Genomic DNA, 15,601 nt, shown 5'->3' on the forward strand with positions numbered 1-15,601 from the left:
TCGTCTGCTCCGATATTTTTTTCCGAGGTGGTATTTTGGAAAGCGAGGCACGCGCCTTGTGATCACAGGATTTTTGAGATCTTGTCGGCCAGGCATCGATCTGTTTTTTGGTGTCCAGCTCATGCCCCTGTCTTCGGTGATGGATGGATGACTCGACAGACTAGGGACGTGCCAGCAAATAAAATTCATTTTGCGCCACTAATAATTGAAGACAGTTCATTTGCCAAGGTATTGGTCGCATCAAACACGAGCTGCTTACTAAAGTCATATCACGTGGTTACAATCACCGTCAGAATTGTTCAATAAGCACTTTTATTACTCCGATTGGATTATTGAAAGACTTTTGCTATATGCTCGCCTAGCATACCAATGAAGTAACTCTTTAGGCATGCCTTCAAGTTTTTAGCATTCATATCTGTCCTTTACGGTATTTGCAGAATTCGTTGGACGCCATCATTAGGGTGCTAATGTGGCTCGTAAGTTTTACCACCGGTTGGAATTGTATCGTCGTTATTTCGGAGTTGCCAACTTTTTGAAGGTGACAGCGCTCATTAGCCGTGAAGTAAATCGAATCGACTGGGCTCAAGCGACAAGGTAAGGAAATTGACAAAATTACTCCACGTTCATGATATTCTTTTTTTATTCAGCACGGTTCCACTACAGAATTATTTGTTCAGTTAAGTTCAGATAAATATTATGTAAACTTTTCTTGAATCTTTTATGCCACAAATTGAAATGTGGTAAGCGTGTCTGGCGTACAGGTACGTTTAATGGATTATTGATAACGACGTATTTTCTTAAGATTTTTATGACCGTATGACGTATATAATTAAGTGTCTGTCGAGGGTCCAAGGTACAACGTGTTTTCTGCAGCAATAATTTGGACCTTTTTTTACGTTTAAGATTATTATTAATTCACATACAATAGTAACAAAAAGAGTAGGAAGTGAACATTAGAAATTGTATATTTAGAACGAATGAATTAAAAAATTAAAACATCAATAAATACCGACGAAAGTAATAATCAAAGTACTGTTAGCATATAGAACAAGTTGAAAGATAAATGAATGGGAAACGGGAATGTACTCAAAAGCCACAAGAAGACTTGTTAAAACGCATACATCCAAATACTATATGACATCTCGAAATGTTAGTGTATGTGTTGACGGAAAGATATAACCGTTCACATGTTATATTAAATTTGCAATTGCATGATTTTCTATACACTCTTTTCATTTATTTCATTTCAACACAACATGACCTATTCAGCAACGTCTTTTTTTCTATAGGTCACTGTATAGTATTATTACTAACATTAAACATAACATCTCGTAGAGAAATAAGAACTATACACTAGCATAACTCTATATGATAGGAAGACGGCAGAACATTTACATTATGTTGGAAGTGCATTATAACCTCATATGTGAAAAAGAAAATTGGATGAACTCCGGGATAGTTTGACAGCGTCCACGGGCGTTGCATTTGAATTTCTTACCCCACAATGTATCCCCTCTATACAGTGCGTATAAAAAAAACGGGACAGATGTAAAAAGTCTATAAACTTTTTGTTTCGAATTATGATCTCTTTATTTTGGTGTCAATAGGTGCTCTGAAGTCTTATCCTTCAAATGCCGTTAAAATAATTTAGTTTTGTTCATGCTTGAGCGAACACGGAATGTTTTTGTCTGGGTTTAAAAAGGAGGCTTGCGCCAAAATGGCATAAAATGATAAATATGATGGTCGGACTTGGTCGGACTTCTTGCTAATCGGCAGACTTCCTCTTAACCTTTTCATAATCTTTGCCATAATTGTTGAATTATGTGGTTGATATTCATTTCCAAATCTACTTATTTGCTTAAATTGTTCTCTTGTTCCTTTTTAATATGTTCTCTTTTAGCTTTGAATATTCCTTCTTAAGGCAAGAACAAATTTTATTTAAACCGAAGTATGGGAGAGCGTGTTTTTTTCTTCAAATCCTTTCATTGTGTGCTACAGAGGTTATGGTGCCTTTGAACAGTGGCATACTGATGGGAGGGGGCTCGGAGGGTCCCCCCCAAAAAAAAAAAAACAAAAAAAAAAAAACATAGAAAGTGCAATATGATATCATTTTCTAAATAAAAGAAAATGGATATTTTGATTTAAAAAATTTCCATTTTTTAATAAATACATTTACCATATCTGCCATATTTTGCTCCTTCAAAATTGACTCAATACACCATTGCCATTGAAAGACATGAATCCTTTCCTGTTTGTCCTGTCAAGCACATAATTAAGCTTGGTGAAGGATCCAATAACCCCTTGAAAATAGGATTCATGTCTTTTATAGGTACCATAACATAATTTGTTTCACATAATAAAAAGATTTGAATGATTACAAATTCTCCCAATTAATAATGCAAATCTTCGTACTTCGGTTGACAAAAAGTCTTCTTTTCTTACTTATGAAGGAATTAAATTCAAAGGTAAAAGAAGTTTAAATGAAAAACAAAATAATTCAGGTAAATAATTAAATTTGTAAATGAAATTTGACAGCATAATTCAAACATTACGGCAAACATAATGAAAAGATTAAGAGGAAGTCTGCTGATTAGCCAAAAGTCTAATCATCAAATTTCTCATTTCTGCCATTTTGGCGCAAGCCTCTTTTTGAAACCCCGACAAAAACACCCCGTGTTCGCTCAAGCATGAACAGAATTTATTTTTTAAAATGGCATTTCAAAGATAAGATCTCAGAGCATCTATTAATATCAAAATATAGATATAATGATTTGAAACAAATTGTTTATAGACTTTTCAAAACTGTCCCGTTTTTTTATACGCACTGTATAGGAAACACTTGCCAAGATTTGTATTTAATTTTTTGAGACAATAACATTTGATACAATTTCTGTTAATTTTTTTAAATCTATAAAGAGCATTTAAAGTCACTCTTAATATAACTTATGAACAGCTATATATGAAACACCCACTAGGGTCCGTTAATTTTCATAATTATTGTCCATTGAATTTGTTTTTATTAACAAACTTCATTCATTTGGCACGAACATTTTGTTGTATGAAATATACAATGATAACATAAACAAAAATATTTATAACTGTATGTCGTGTAAATCAGTAATACATCAATACATAGATTTCCAATTATTATGCAGATATATACATCTATATACAAAGAGATATGACGAATTGAAATTGAACATAAAGAAGGTGTATCATAATGCAATATACATCTATTTATCGAATACAGATCAGGAAGTAAATAAATGTATAATGTTATGATATATCTTTCGTGTACATTGATTGCTGAGCTTTATGTTACGGGCTCCAGTTCTGTAATAACATCAATCAAACTTTATTAAAAAACAAAACAAAAACAAATAGGCCTTCAAAGGCTTCTTGACCTGAGGCCGTTTCATAAAGTTGTTCGTAAGTCACGCGTGACTTTACTGGTGACCCTTTCTTAGGCTGTATTATATGCCCTATGTAGCTCCTAAGAACATGTCCCAGTCGTGTGTTAAGACGAACAGCTTTATGAAATACCACCCAACTCTAATACAGTATGGACATTAGGTGAAGGCTACGTCAGGGGCGGATCCAGGATTTTCCAAAGGGGGGGGGGGCACATTTCCATAAAAAACAAGCAAAAAAAGTGACTTCACATTCAAACTTCTATTTAATGGCATTTTTACATTATAAATTTTAATTTTGCTTCTCAAAGGGGGGGGGGGGGGGGGACACGGGCCGGCTGTGCCCCCCCCCCCCTGGATCCGCCAGTGGGCCATGTGTTATGCTTTCGGGTCAGACCAACAAAAAAATCATGGCTGTTTACGACATTTCTCTGCATATTAACAGTCTAAAAGCTGGAGAGGACTTGAATGTGTTTTCCGCCAGACTAATGTGCTGTCATAGGACGGTCCTGAGTACAATAGATCAAAGGAAAACTCGTAATTATAACTCCATTCTGTTTGTTGTTCTAATCTTGTGCATGATGGTATAATAATTAGCGCATATGGAGGCATTATCAGTATATTTGGGCAGGTTCATTTATCATGTCTCCTGTAACATTAGCTGCATGCTCGTATAAGTAATTAAGAGAAAGGGAACAAAAGGAAGGTTCGTAATGAAAAGAAACCGATACATCCCTATCAAAACTAGAGAACAACTTTCAAAATTTAAAGCTAAAATCCACCCTTTTAAATTAGAGTACATTTTGATGACCTTAACAACGCACTGTCTGGTAATAAAAAGGGACAAATAAATAGGTCGGACGCTTTGCATATTTTTTCTTATCCTCTCCCATCTAAAGATACAACATACATATATGTACTTTGACGATTATTTTTATTATTAATATCATTACTATTATTATTATCGTCATCATCATTATCGTAATTACTATCACTATCCTTTTTATTACAATTATTAATATCATTGTTCTTTTAATTTTTATCGTTATTATCATTATTAATATTATCATTATTATTACTATCATCACCGTCATCAACATTATCGTCATTATTATCATAATCGCCATCATCATCATCATAATTATCACCTTTATATTGCTCTTTTCCCCAAATTACCTAAAAAAGAACTGATAACAAAGAGAAGAAAATAAACTAAGGAAATATACATTATAGGAATTGAAAACACTGTCAACTTTTGTTTTTAGGTAGAATTATTAACTTCTGTCAAAAACTCTCATCTTATATTTCATTCTCAACAGAACTGCGTAACATTAATGTGTACGTCATCCCAGACCCTTCTTCACCAACGTCAAATCATGTTATTTGCCTCGTCGCCTTTAAGAGCGTGGCTGACGCAATGAGCCCCTTATGACGTACATCCTAATGATGCAATAATTCATTTGTAAAATTAAATGATAATAAAAAATCACTGGATAAGAACACGAACTCATTTAATGACATTAATGATGAATACTCCTCAAACTTTTGAAACGTTCCAGAGAATCGTAGGACTTGGCTGTAACGTGCACCCGGAAATTAATTATGAATCATATTATAATTTCAATTTTTAAAAGTAATCATATTTGAAATACAAATTTAACTCTACTGTCTAAAATTTTTCTTTTTTGGGGGGAAATTCGTTTTCTTTGAAGGTCAGCGAAAATTCCAGGTTAAATCAAACAAGGTTAAAAGTGAACAGAAAATGGTTTCAAATGACATTATCTTATGATACATGAAGCGATATTTTATGTGGTCTTCTCGAAATATTCATTTAAAAATAAATTATTTAATTTGGCATCTTAATAGCTCTGGAAATACTCATACTCATGTCTTAGATTATGATAATTCTTTAAAGAACACTATTTCTTAGATTGTAATCTACAGTCATAATTCATTGTTCCCCTCTTTTATCAGTTTGGTGTGCAGAATTCCATAAGGATGGAAAATTATATTATAAACGTTTTACAACGTGTTAGGTATTAGGTATTACCAACCGTGCCAATGTGACGTTCTCCAAGTATATGCCAGTTTATATTACGTCCCATCCGGCAATCCGTAGGTTTCATGTCAGAAAATGCAACTCACACGAGAAATGAAAAAGGAGAACTAAATCTCATGCTCCTTTCAATGATTATCATATATACTTGATACTTATGAACAAGTCAGGTTCTTTTGTGTTGAAGTAATATATTCCGTGTTGTTTCCACGCGATCGGGAGTGCATGCTAATGAATAATTTTCGCGCCCCTATGTACAAAAATGTGTAAAATATGAATGGCTTGAGCATGGTTTTAGGGCTGTTATTTTAGTCATGAATATGGAGCAAAATTAGAAAGAGTAGGAGAAAGGGTGTCTATGTGATTGCGTTTTTGAGAGAGGGGGGGGGGGAAAGAAAGAAAGAGAGAGAGTGAGAAAGAGGGGGGGGGGGGCATGAGAAAGACAGGGTGGAGAGAGAAGGAATGAATGGTTTCGTGATACTCATGCAGAGGGGAAGAATGGCGGGACCAAAAGATGGGGGCTGTGAGCTTGTCAATTATGGGAAGACCAAAATAGGAGCACTAAAAGAAGGGTTATCAAGAGAGACAGACAGGATAGATAGCAGTGCTGATAGGGGTGGGGACGGGAAAGAGAGATGTTAAGGGGGTAGACAGACAGAAGGAAACACTTTAAGGGGCAGTTTAAATGGCGCTAGTGAAGCGAACGAGGGAAACCCACTTTGATTCTGTATTTAGGGAGCGTTAGCTTGAAATGGTTGGTAACACTCGCAGCGCCAGCGACCACCCCTGTAATTTTTCAAACCAGCGATCGCCCCTTATTTTTTATTCTTCAAAAAGTAAAGAAGGTTAGAGAATGATTTTGAGGCTTGCACTGAAAATAAAAGACACTTTTTTATCAAAAGAGATGGGCAAGAAAAAAAAAGAAAATGTTAAAGACAGGAGAAACACGGATGAGAAAGGGTGGGTCGAGAAAAAAATGGGTTCGGACAGCTTGGAGCATTTTTACTTTGCTTAAGTGCAATCGACACGTTTTGTTTTCAAACTGTAAAACATAAACAGTATACCCTCTCCTCCATCGCAATACACCTTTTCTTACTTGTGGCAAAGCTACCCTTTTGCCAATCAATTTAGTAAATTGCACATATTGCGAGTCTCTGGAACCTTGAAAATCTCTCTTGGAGTCACCGTGCTTCTGCCCGGCTCTTCTGAGTATTTTTTTGTATTGAAAATGGCCGTCGAAATATGACAAAGAACAACTGGGAAGCCTTTGTCAAAAATTGGCGATCCGGAACGGAAGTTTTGTCTTAAGTTTCGGAGCTGACGAAGAATTGAAAAAATTTGGTTATTCCAAAGTCAAATAAACTGTTGTTTTAAATCACAAATCTTCGACAAAGACAAAAGTTGTTCTTTGTCTTGAATAGAATGACATTTGGCAATACATTTTCTCTGCTATTGAATCCTTCGCTGTGCGAGAATTCTCCATTTGCATGAACCTATATCTTCGTACATATGTTAGGATCATTTACATGATGCAGTCATACCATAGCAATCGGAGTAGATTTAAACTCATGTCATTGCAACTTGGTAATTATAACTGTTCCAAAACTACCTCGTGCATGCAATTTATTCCCTTTATGATGCTTATAACTTGTATACAACATCAAATGATGATTTACACCATCCAAAACACAAACACACGCGCAAAACACCTCATTATTACTATAAGTTCGCATTGTATGTCACGTGACATTTACACGATACTGTCGTCTGTTTAACTTTTTGATCGAATTATATATACACAATGCTTTCCAGGTAACGTGCAAGCATGTGAATGATAGTCCCACTCTCTAAAGTGATTTTATTTGCCTTTAATTTTCTCCCATTCAGTATTCTTCACAAAGCACTGTGCATATTTGCGAAGCAAAACGTTTCCTAGGCAATTCGCTATATAGTTCTCAACATCGATGTATGAATTTGACATGGCGTGGTATAAATATTCCTTTATCGATCCATTAAAAAACAAAAACATTTTGCATGAATCAAGCCTGAATAGTCAGTTGAATGAAGAATATTCTAAAGAGGCTCATTCAAAGATTTCCGTTGGCGTTTAATCAATCATTTTATTTGTAATAAAAGAGAGCTAAAAGGGCTGTCCTCGGTCCCGTTCATAAAAAACTTTTAATGCACAATTTGTATAACAAATGTATTATCAGCCAATCAGATTGAAGGATTTCAGTAGATTTTGACTACTATTGCAAATTTGTGGTTATAACAAGTAATATGAAACAGACACCTGGACGTTGTCGACAGTGTATGCCGACGAACGTATGAAAAGCCGTTTTCTTATTTAAACATTTTTCTTGATAATATTAAGCAATCCGTTGTTATAAAGAATTGTTTTTTTGTTAACAATGCAACTTAATTCAGAATTCAAATTATGCATATCAATAAATAAATTTGGTTTATTTAACAGAACAGAAAGCAGTGCTTGATATCAAGAAAAAAATTTTTTAAACAGGAAATCGGATTGTCGGCATGCGCTGGTAAAAAACAAACATCCAGGTGTTATAGACATAAGTTCAAAGTTGACATTAACAAGAACAATCAGTTTGTTATAGGTGCTAAAATACATGATTCTGAGATGTATACCATGATGTACACAGTGTATACTTAAGTCCGAGGATATGTCTTTAGAATTATGTTTTATTTTAATCCGATCTGAACGCTACACAGTATTGATTTAATTTAGTATTTCCCTATGTGTTTTATCTCGTCTCGAAATTCTTGCTCGATAGTTCATTCGATAAAATACCCCTCCGTTACTGGCGACACGTAAGAATAAAAAAAATTATTTATTCCCTTCCACATTTCTCCTATAGTCTCTCTCAGGTTAAGTGACCGCCCACTAATGAATGTTTCCCTTTGCTTATCTCTCCCAGTTGCATCCCGACTTTTCACACTTTATCTGTATTAATGGTATTTGCATCTTTGTCCCATCTCTGTTTTTTCAAAAACATCTTAATTTCTCAACTGTCTTGTGAGCTTCAACACTTGGAAACACTATGCCGAGGAGACAAATAAAAATAACCCGTCAACAAAGGTCCTGCGTAAAAAAAATCCGTGACATTTGCTCTTCGCGTGATTCGCAATAACATGTCCATCGTATCACGGGCATTACTTTCCGAACAACCTCAAAAACTCGTTCACATCGCTTCGGATATCGTCATCGTGCGTCGAAGAGCTGTGCGCAATGCGTGGAAATAACATCACTCCTGTGCGGCGCCGTATCGAGTTGAAACAAAAGCTGAACAGTGTATACAGGCCCTTAATGGTTCTCAAATAGACGAGTTCGATTTTTATTTTACCCCCATTCGAGCCATTGTGGAGATGAGCGATATATCTCGTTTTCATCTTCAAATTTCACGCGTATCTCGCTCTGAAAGATGAAGTCGATTGGACCAGGGACATCCCTGATTGGACGAGCAATATTTGGTGGATGGCTCGAAAGCAGTATCAGTTTCGTCGGACGGTGCGTGGGTATTAAAGTATGATGAGTAAAAAAACGGTGGAGAGGCTGAATGGATAAAAAATGCATTCCGTTTGGCTTTTACTATTATACCCACTAATACTGGTAGCAAAAGGTCTGATACCATAGATATCCGTAATAAGCAGATAAGGACGGAGTTGCATCCCATACCTGACCTTTATAAATTGTTATGCGCCCTTGCCGTTCGAACGCCATATCGAGCCATTTCGTCAACCAAGCTACTTTGTGAGGGGCATTGAAGAGTCTAGCACCTTAAGATAGGCCTACCTTACGTAACTACCTTTGTGGTTCACCATAATTGTTGTTATTGCCGTCGTCATCATCATACCGAACATATCCACCCCCCTCGTCACAACCACCATCATCGGTGTCATAATTAACCATCTGATTAGGGGGGCACAATGTGGCGTTTCGATGTAAAAGAAAAGACATGAGGGAGCAAAGCAAGCGATAATTTTGACCTTTTCAATCAGGAAATCTAATATTGTGATATATTTTGACATAATAGTCAGGAAATGATATCATATTCGATCTCTTTCTTTCATTTTCATTCTCTGATCTTCTTTGTCTTTTTGGTCATGGTTTGGTTATTTTCATCTTGTTTTCTAGGAAGGGCGTCCAGTGCCCTGACGCCCCCATCTATGCGACAGTGATCATCGGCATCATCATCACCACCATCGTAACCCCCACCACAACCACTAATCCCATAATTACCATCAAGCACCAAGAAACTTAATAATTGATCATCCTTGATATCTTAAGATCTTAGTGAAGTTTTTCTCTCTCTCTTTACTATTATTATACATTCAAATTTCTCCATATTCTAAGAAACTCAGGTTTGCACACAGCGAGATCAGCTTCAACCTATTTTTGGATTGTGGTCGCATTAATAATTTACACATGCTGTCGGTAAAGATCTCTACGGGGTTTGAAATCATACGTATTTTGTACAGTCGACCCGGAGACCCACGATAGGGGTCCAGGGGCACCTTCTGATATAAACCCCCTTGTCAATTCCCCACGGTCGAGCCTTTGACATGATATCGTCTAGGAGCCATGCATGAATGATGCATGATAAACATTAGCGTACATTTTCTTGACGGACAGCTAGGCAATTTCTGTGATTTGTGATTCTCTGTCTCCACCACTCGTCTATCATGTCTGGATCCTTCTTAAGTGGTAAATGGAACGGGACTCTATTTTGGAATATGTTGTTTAAAGGGGACTTAGCCAGAAATTGGTGTGTTGGAAAGAAGAAAAATAAATAAAAACAAAACGGTGAAAGTTTGAAAGATATCGGATAAGAAATCAGAAAGTTCTGGCTGCGTAAATATCTAGATCCCTGAGACTATATAGATTTTGAATTGGCAACTGGGTAAGTAAATTGTGAAATTGAGCAAGGACAAATTTTCCATAGGCCATGTAATTAATTATCAGGGCTTTTCAGCTCATTTAAACAACCATAATTTGGGGACAAAGAGGTTCATAATTTAAAAAGAGGAAGGTATAAAATTCGCATCGTATTATATAAAAAAAAAGTTAAATATTTTTTTTATCAAATTCTTTTAAACTTCATGTCATTTCCCTGCACATTCACCTCCTGTCCTGTTTTGCGCCCTCAGTTTGAAATTTTGAATGACTACGTTTCTTTATCATTCAAAATGAAGTGCTTCGGGATAAGTCAAAGATACGTCATCCTTTTTTATATAATTTCAATAAATCACAGAAGTTTCACATTTTGGCGCACTATTTTCCTTGTAATGAAGTTCAATAATCTTAGAATATCAATTGAATGTTAATTCAATTAGAGCCGATGTGGTATTAGAGATATCTGCATTTGATGAAACGTCCGCCCTTTGAAATTTCAGAGTTTCATTGCTCTGCGCGGGGAGGAATATCTTCCTCCCGGCATATACAGATATATTCTTCTTCTCCTCTGTTTTGCGAGTTAAAGATATGCACTGTCGTTGTTTGTAATCAAATCTGATCTTTCCAAGGGGAGCATTCAATATAACTTAGAGAATACCCTTTTCTCGGGACCCTTTTCTTTGCAAAAAAAAACTGATAAAAACGCTTTAGCTTTCGCGTTTCTCGCGGGGTAATTATTATCTTAATTTCCTCCCTTTTATCCCTTTTTGTGGGTTCACACAATCACTTTTGGAAACAAGGTTCAAAATCACAATATAGTCAACTGAATCGGAGCTGATATAGGTACTAGAGACAATTAGAGAGACGGCTCCTTTCGCTTTAAATTTATGAAACACCAAAAGCTTCGCTCTTCGCGCGGGAGGGGGACACTCCCCCTCCCTGTACCCACCCCTATATGGAGCGCGCTTCGTGTGCTCTGTAAGTGTTGGCATGGTTGGCACGCTTCGCGTGCATTTACCGCCCCCTCCAAAATGGTATCCTGGCTACGCGGTTGTCCTTGCCTTACATCACTATGACATCACATATGCGGTCAATTTGAAGTCTCCATGGGTATAGTGATTACCAACATTTACAAATTTCAAAAAATTAATAACTTCCTTATTGTTTGTCCGAAGTTGTTCAAACGTTCATCTATCAACTTGTCAAATTTTCCCTTTCCTCTATTCCCCTTTAATCTGCTGCAGTAACGATATCAACTCGTTTACTATCATTTGGTCTACCATTAGTTCGTCCACTATCCACATGGTTTAGTTGCTATTTCGTCCACTCACCATTTTGTCTAATAACCAGTTGGTCCAATAGCCATTTAGTCCATATACACAGTAAAACCCCGTTTAAGATTTTATACAACGCTGTTTACTACATGAAACTTACAGTATTTGTTTAACCGTTTAAACAATCATGTTTAATTTATTGATGATTAGATATTGAAAAGTAAACTTTGTTGCTTAAGATTTAAACACTTGTTTAAACTGTTTAAACAATTACTGTAAGGTTCATATTGTAAACAGCGTTGTATAATTTTTTTTACTGTGTACTATTTGGTCTAATTGGACTAAGTATTAATTGGGCGAAATGAATGAATATTTAAAAAATGTCATATTAGACCAACTGGTTATGAGACGAAATGGTCATAGACGAACTGGTGATTATACAAAGTGACGATTGGACCAAATGGTTGTTAGACGAAATGTTGACGGACTGAATGGCATTAGACTAAATGGTGTTAGACCGTATGGTGAGTGGACGAGTTGGCAGTAGACGAATTGGTAATTTACCGTAACGATATTGAACGATCGAGTAATATTGCTAGTGCAAATATAGGAATTGAATGCGAAGATACTCTATGCCGGGGCAGCGGAAATGGGGAGGCAGGGGGGGGGGGGACGAAGCCTAGCCCCAAATTTTGTCATTAACCACAAACAAAACACTATATGACCATCGAATTGTGATTTTATGCACGCTTAGCCCTCCCACAACCCCCTCACAATCTCGGCTCAGCCGGCCAGTCCAACATCGATCGGAGACTAAGTGCGACGTGTCATGTATTTTCTGTTATTCTTGAATCGTGATTAAACCGGTGGATAAGCCTGAGTAGAGTAACATTTCAATCTCATATTCATTGAGGTGTAACTAATCATGTCTGCAAACAAACACCCCATCTCACATGAAATGAATTCATGTTATTCGGTTATTTTTTAATCGTGATTAAACCGGTGGATTACCATGATAAGAGTAACATTTCATATCTCATATCCATTGAGGTGTAACTGATCATGTCTGTAAACATACACCCCATCTCACATGAAATGAATTCATGTTTAACGTAAGATGAAAGAACATTATAGATGGTGATTGGTATATTTGTCCGAGCGTGAACATAATCAGAGGAAAGTATTTTTGAGAAAATTATTTTGTAATCGTGAGTTGACTCTAACTCAGGGCCGGTACGACAGGCGGAACAGGCGGTAACGTCTCTTTGATTTTTAAACTAATCGAAAGATTAAGTTAACAGTGGATTAGATAAAAGGGAATAAGTATAGAGAATGGGGTAAAAAGAAGATTAAGCAGGGTTAATTTGCTTGGTCGTGTGTAACTACACATTTAGGCGAAAGGCAAATAATATTCCCTTGGTGGTCACATTTCCCCAACCCCCAATCCAATACCCTGGCACAGCCCCGGAATGAAGCACAGTACCTAAAAAAAAACATTTCCAATAACAATTTCGTAATGCTGAAATGCAATTTTATAATCATAATTAAGAAATCGCTTTTCGCAAACCAATGGTTTAGATAATGATGGTGATTACGGATACTGCTTTTAACCTTGCATTGATGGTGTAATTAATTTAACTTGGATGCGATCAGCTAAACACGGGTGATTAAATTAGGTCCAGTGTGTAACAATCCCATTGTAATTAGTGTAATTTTTTTTTCTTCGCGTTAACAGAACAAAAAAATATGAATAGTCGCTAAGCACAGTTAAAACATACTCGAATGCTTTGGACTTATGCCCATATCTAACTGGTTCATTTTGTCCAGTGTGGGTTTTTATTTTTAAGACAGTAATGTAGTTTGCATCGCGAATTTATCATGGGTATAAATACAAGGTTAGGAAGATGGATGTGTTTGTCGTTTTGAAAAAAGAGGCCAACCAATAATATCCATCTCGTTTTTGGTCCACCGATTACATTTCTTGTGCCTATTGCGGTATTATCACTGATGGTAATGTGATTGCGATGGTGATGGTGATCAGGAGGAGACGGATGGGGATGGTGGTGATGTTGCTGGTATGATGATGGTGATGATGGTGATGATGATGATGAAGGCAATGCTGGTGGCGGTGATAATGATGATGACGGTGATGATGGTGATGATGATGATGAAGGCAATGCTGGTGGCGGTGATAATGATGATGACGGTGATGGTGATGATGGTGATGATGATGATGGTGATGATAATGATGAAGGCAATGCTGGTGGCGGTGATAATGATGATGGTTAAGGAAATGAGATTAGTGACAATGCGGAGGAGGGGAATGTGTGGAGCTGGGACAGATAAAGGTGATGGATGAAAGAGGGAAGAGGAAGAGGAGGAGAAAGAGGAGCAAGATGAGAAATACAGGCTGTGGAGTGATTGGGAGAAGAGAAAGAGGGAGAGGGGTGGGTAAAAATAATAGCAGGTGTTTGAGAGGGGAAAGAGGTGATGACTATCTCATGCTCTCCGATAGAGAAAGGGAGAGATATAGGGGAGACGAAAAGATAGGGGAGAGAAGGGAAAGGGATTAGAGGGAGAGAGAGAGGGGGAGGGGAAGTCATATAGAGACCAGGGTTGGTGCAAAAAGAAAAAAAAATGATCCGGGAAAGACAGGCATTCAGATAATTACAAGGTGTAATATTGGAGGAAGGAATAGATAAAAGATGCGACGGTGTTCTTAAAGAGATGGCGATTCTGACAGAGAGAGAAGTGTGTGTGTGCGTGTGTGTGAGAGGGGGAGTGGAAGGGGAGGGAGTTTGCTATTTTGAGATTGAAATTGAAAACAATTGCATCTCCTTTCAATTCAATTTCCTTCGCCAATTATGTAAATTGTTCGGCCATTATCTCGCTAATTTGAGTGCAACAACCAATTTTCAGAAGCAGACTCGTTCTGTCAGAAATTACCCAAGTGGACACTTGTTTTGTTTTGTTTTCACCCAACCCATGCAGTGTCTGATTTTATTTCCCAAACTGCCATTATTTTGCAAGCATTGCTCAACGTATCTGTCTAGACCTTTTTATTGAATTCATAATTGAATTGGATCCTCGCTTGGGTTCTACGACTTTTTATCATGATCTTAACTGTGGTCTTGTGAGTTACAGCATGGACCTATTAGGTCCATGGTTACAGATAGGGTATTTCAGTGTTCTGAGACACTTTCAATCATTTCTTTATAAATATAGATTTCTTTCTACTTTCCATGATAAAATACAGTTTCAATTGAGCAAAAATAAATAACGTTTTAATTATTTTAACAAAATAATGTTGCTGTAATTAAACGAAATTTTATAAACCGAAACTAAAGAACTCATTAACTTTTGTTAACACATAACTAGATCTTAACTACGATTATCATTAATTATCAATGCCTAGATTTTAAAACTATTTTACATCGAGGCATGTTTAACTCGGGTTACATCTCAATCTTCCCCTCGACCGAGTTCAGATAGTGTCTGTTGCACCTGTATAAAGTGTTCTTGTCTTCATACCGAGCTTCCCTTTCTGGGTTAAAAAGCTTACTCATCTTAAGTAGTGAGAAGGGAAAAAATGGAAACATAGGGAAGAATGCGGCGATAGATAGATAGAGAGAGACACACACACACCCACATACAAAGAGCGAAAAACGAGAGAAGGGAAGAAAGAGAGGGGGGTGGGAGGGATTGATTGAGATGGGTAAAGTGGGAGGGAGAGAGGGATGAATAATATAACAAAAGGGGAAAGGAATAATGAGAGGACTTGAAATATACAAAATACAAAATCATAAAAATTCCTGGAAATGAAAGGAGGTAAGATTCAAAGCGCTTCTTGGGTAAAACTGAGTGAAATTAGAAAAATATAGTGGAAAAACATGACTAAGAATTCGTATTTAAATGTATATCAGTCTCGATGGAACACTCATATAAT

This window comes from Lytechinus pictus, chromosome 5 (assembly GCF_037042905.1).
Source record: "Lytechinus pictus isolate F3 Inbred chromosome 5, Lp3.0, whole genome shotgun sequence".
Lineage (NCBI taxonomy): Eukaryota > Metazoa > Echinodermata > Echinoidea > Temnopleuroida > Toxopneustidae > Lytechinus > Lytechinus pictus.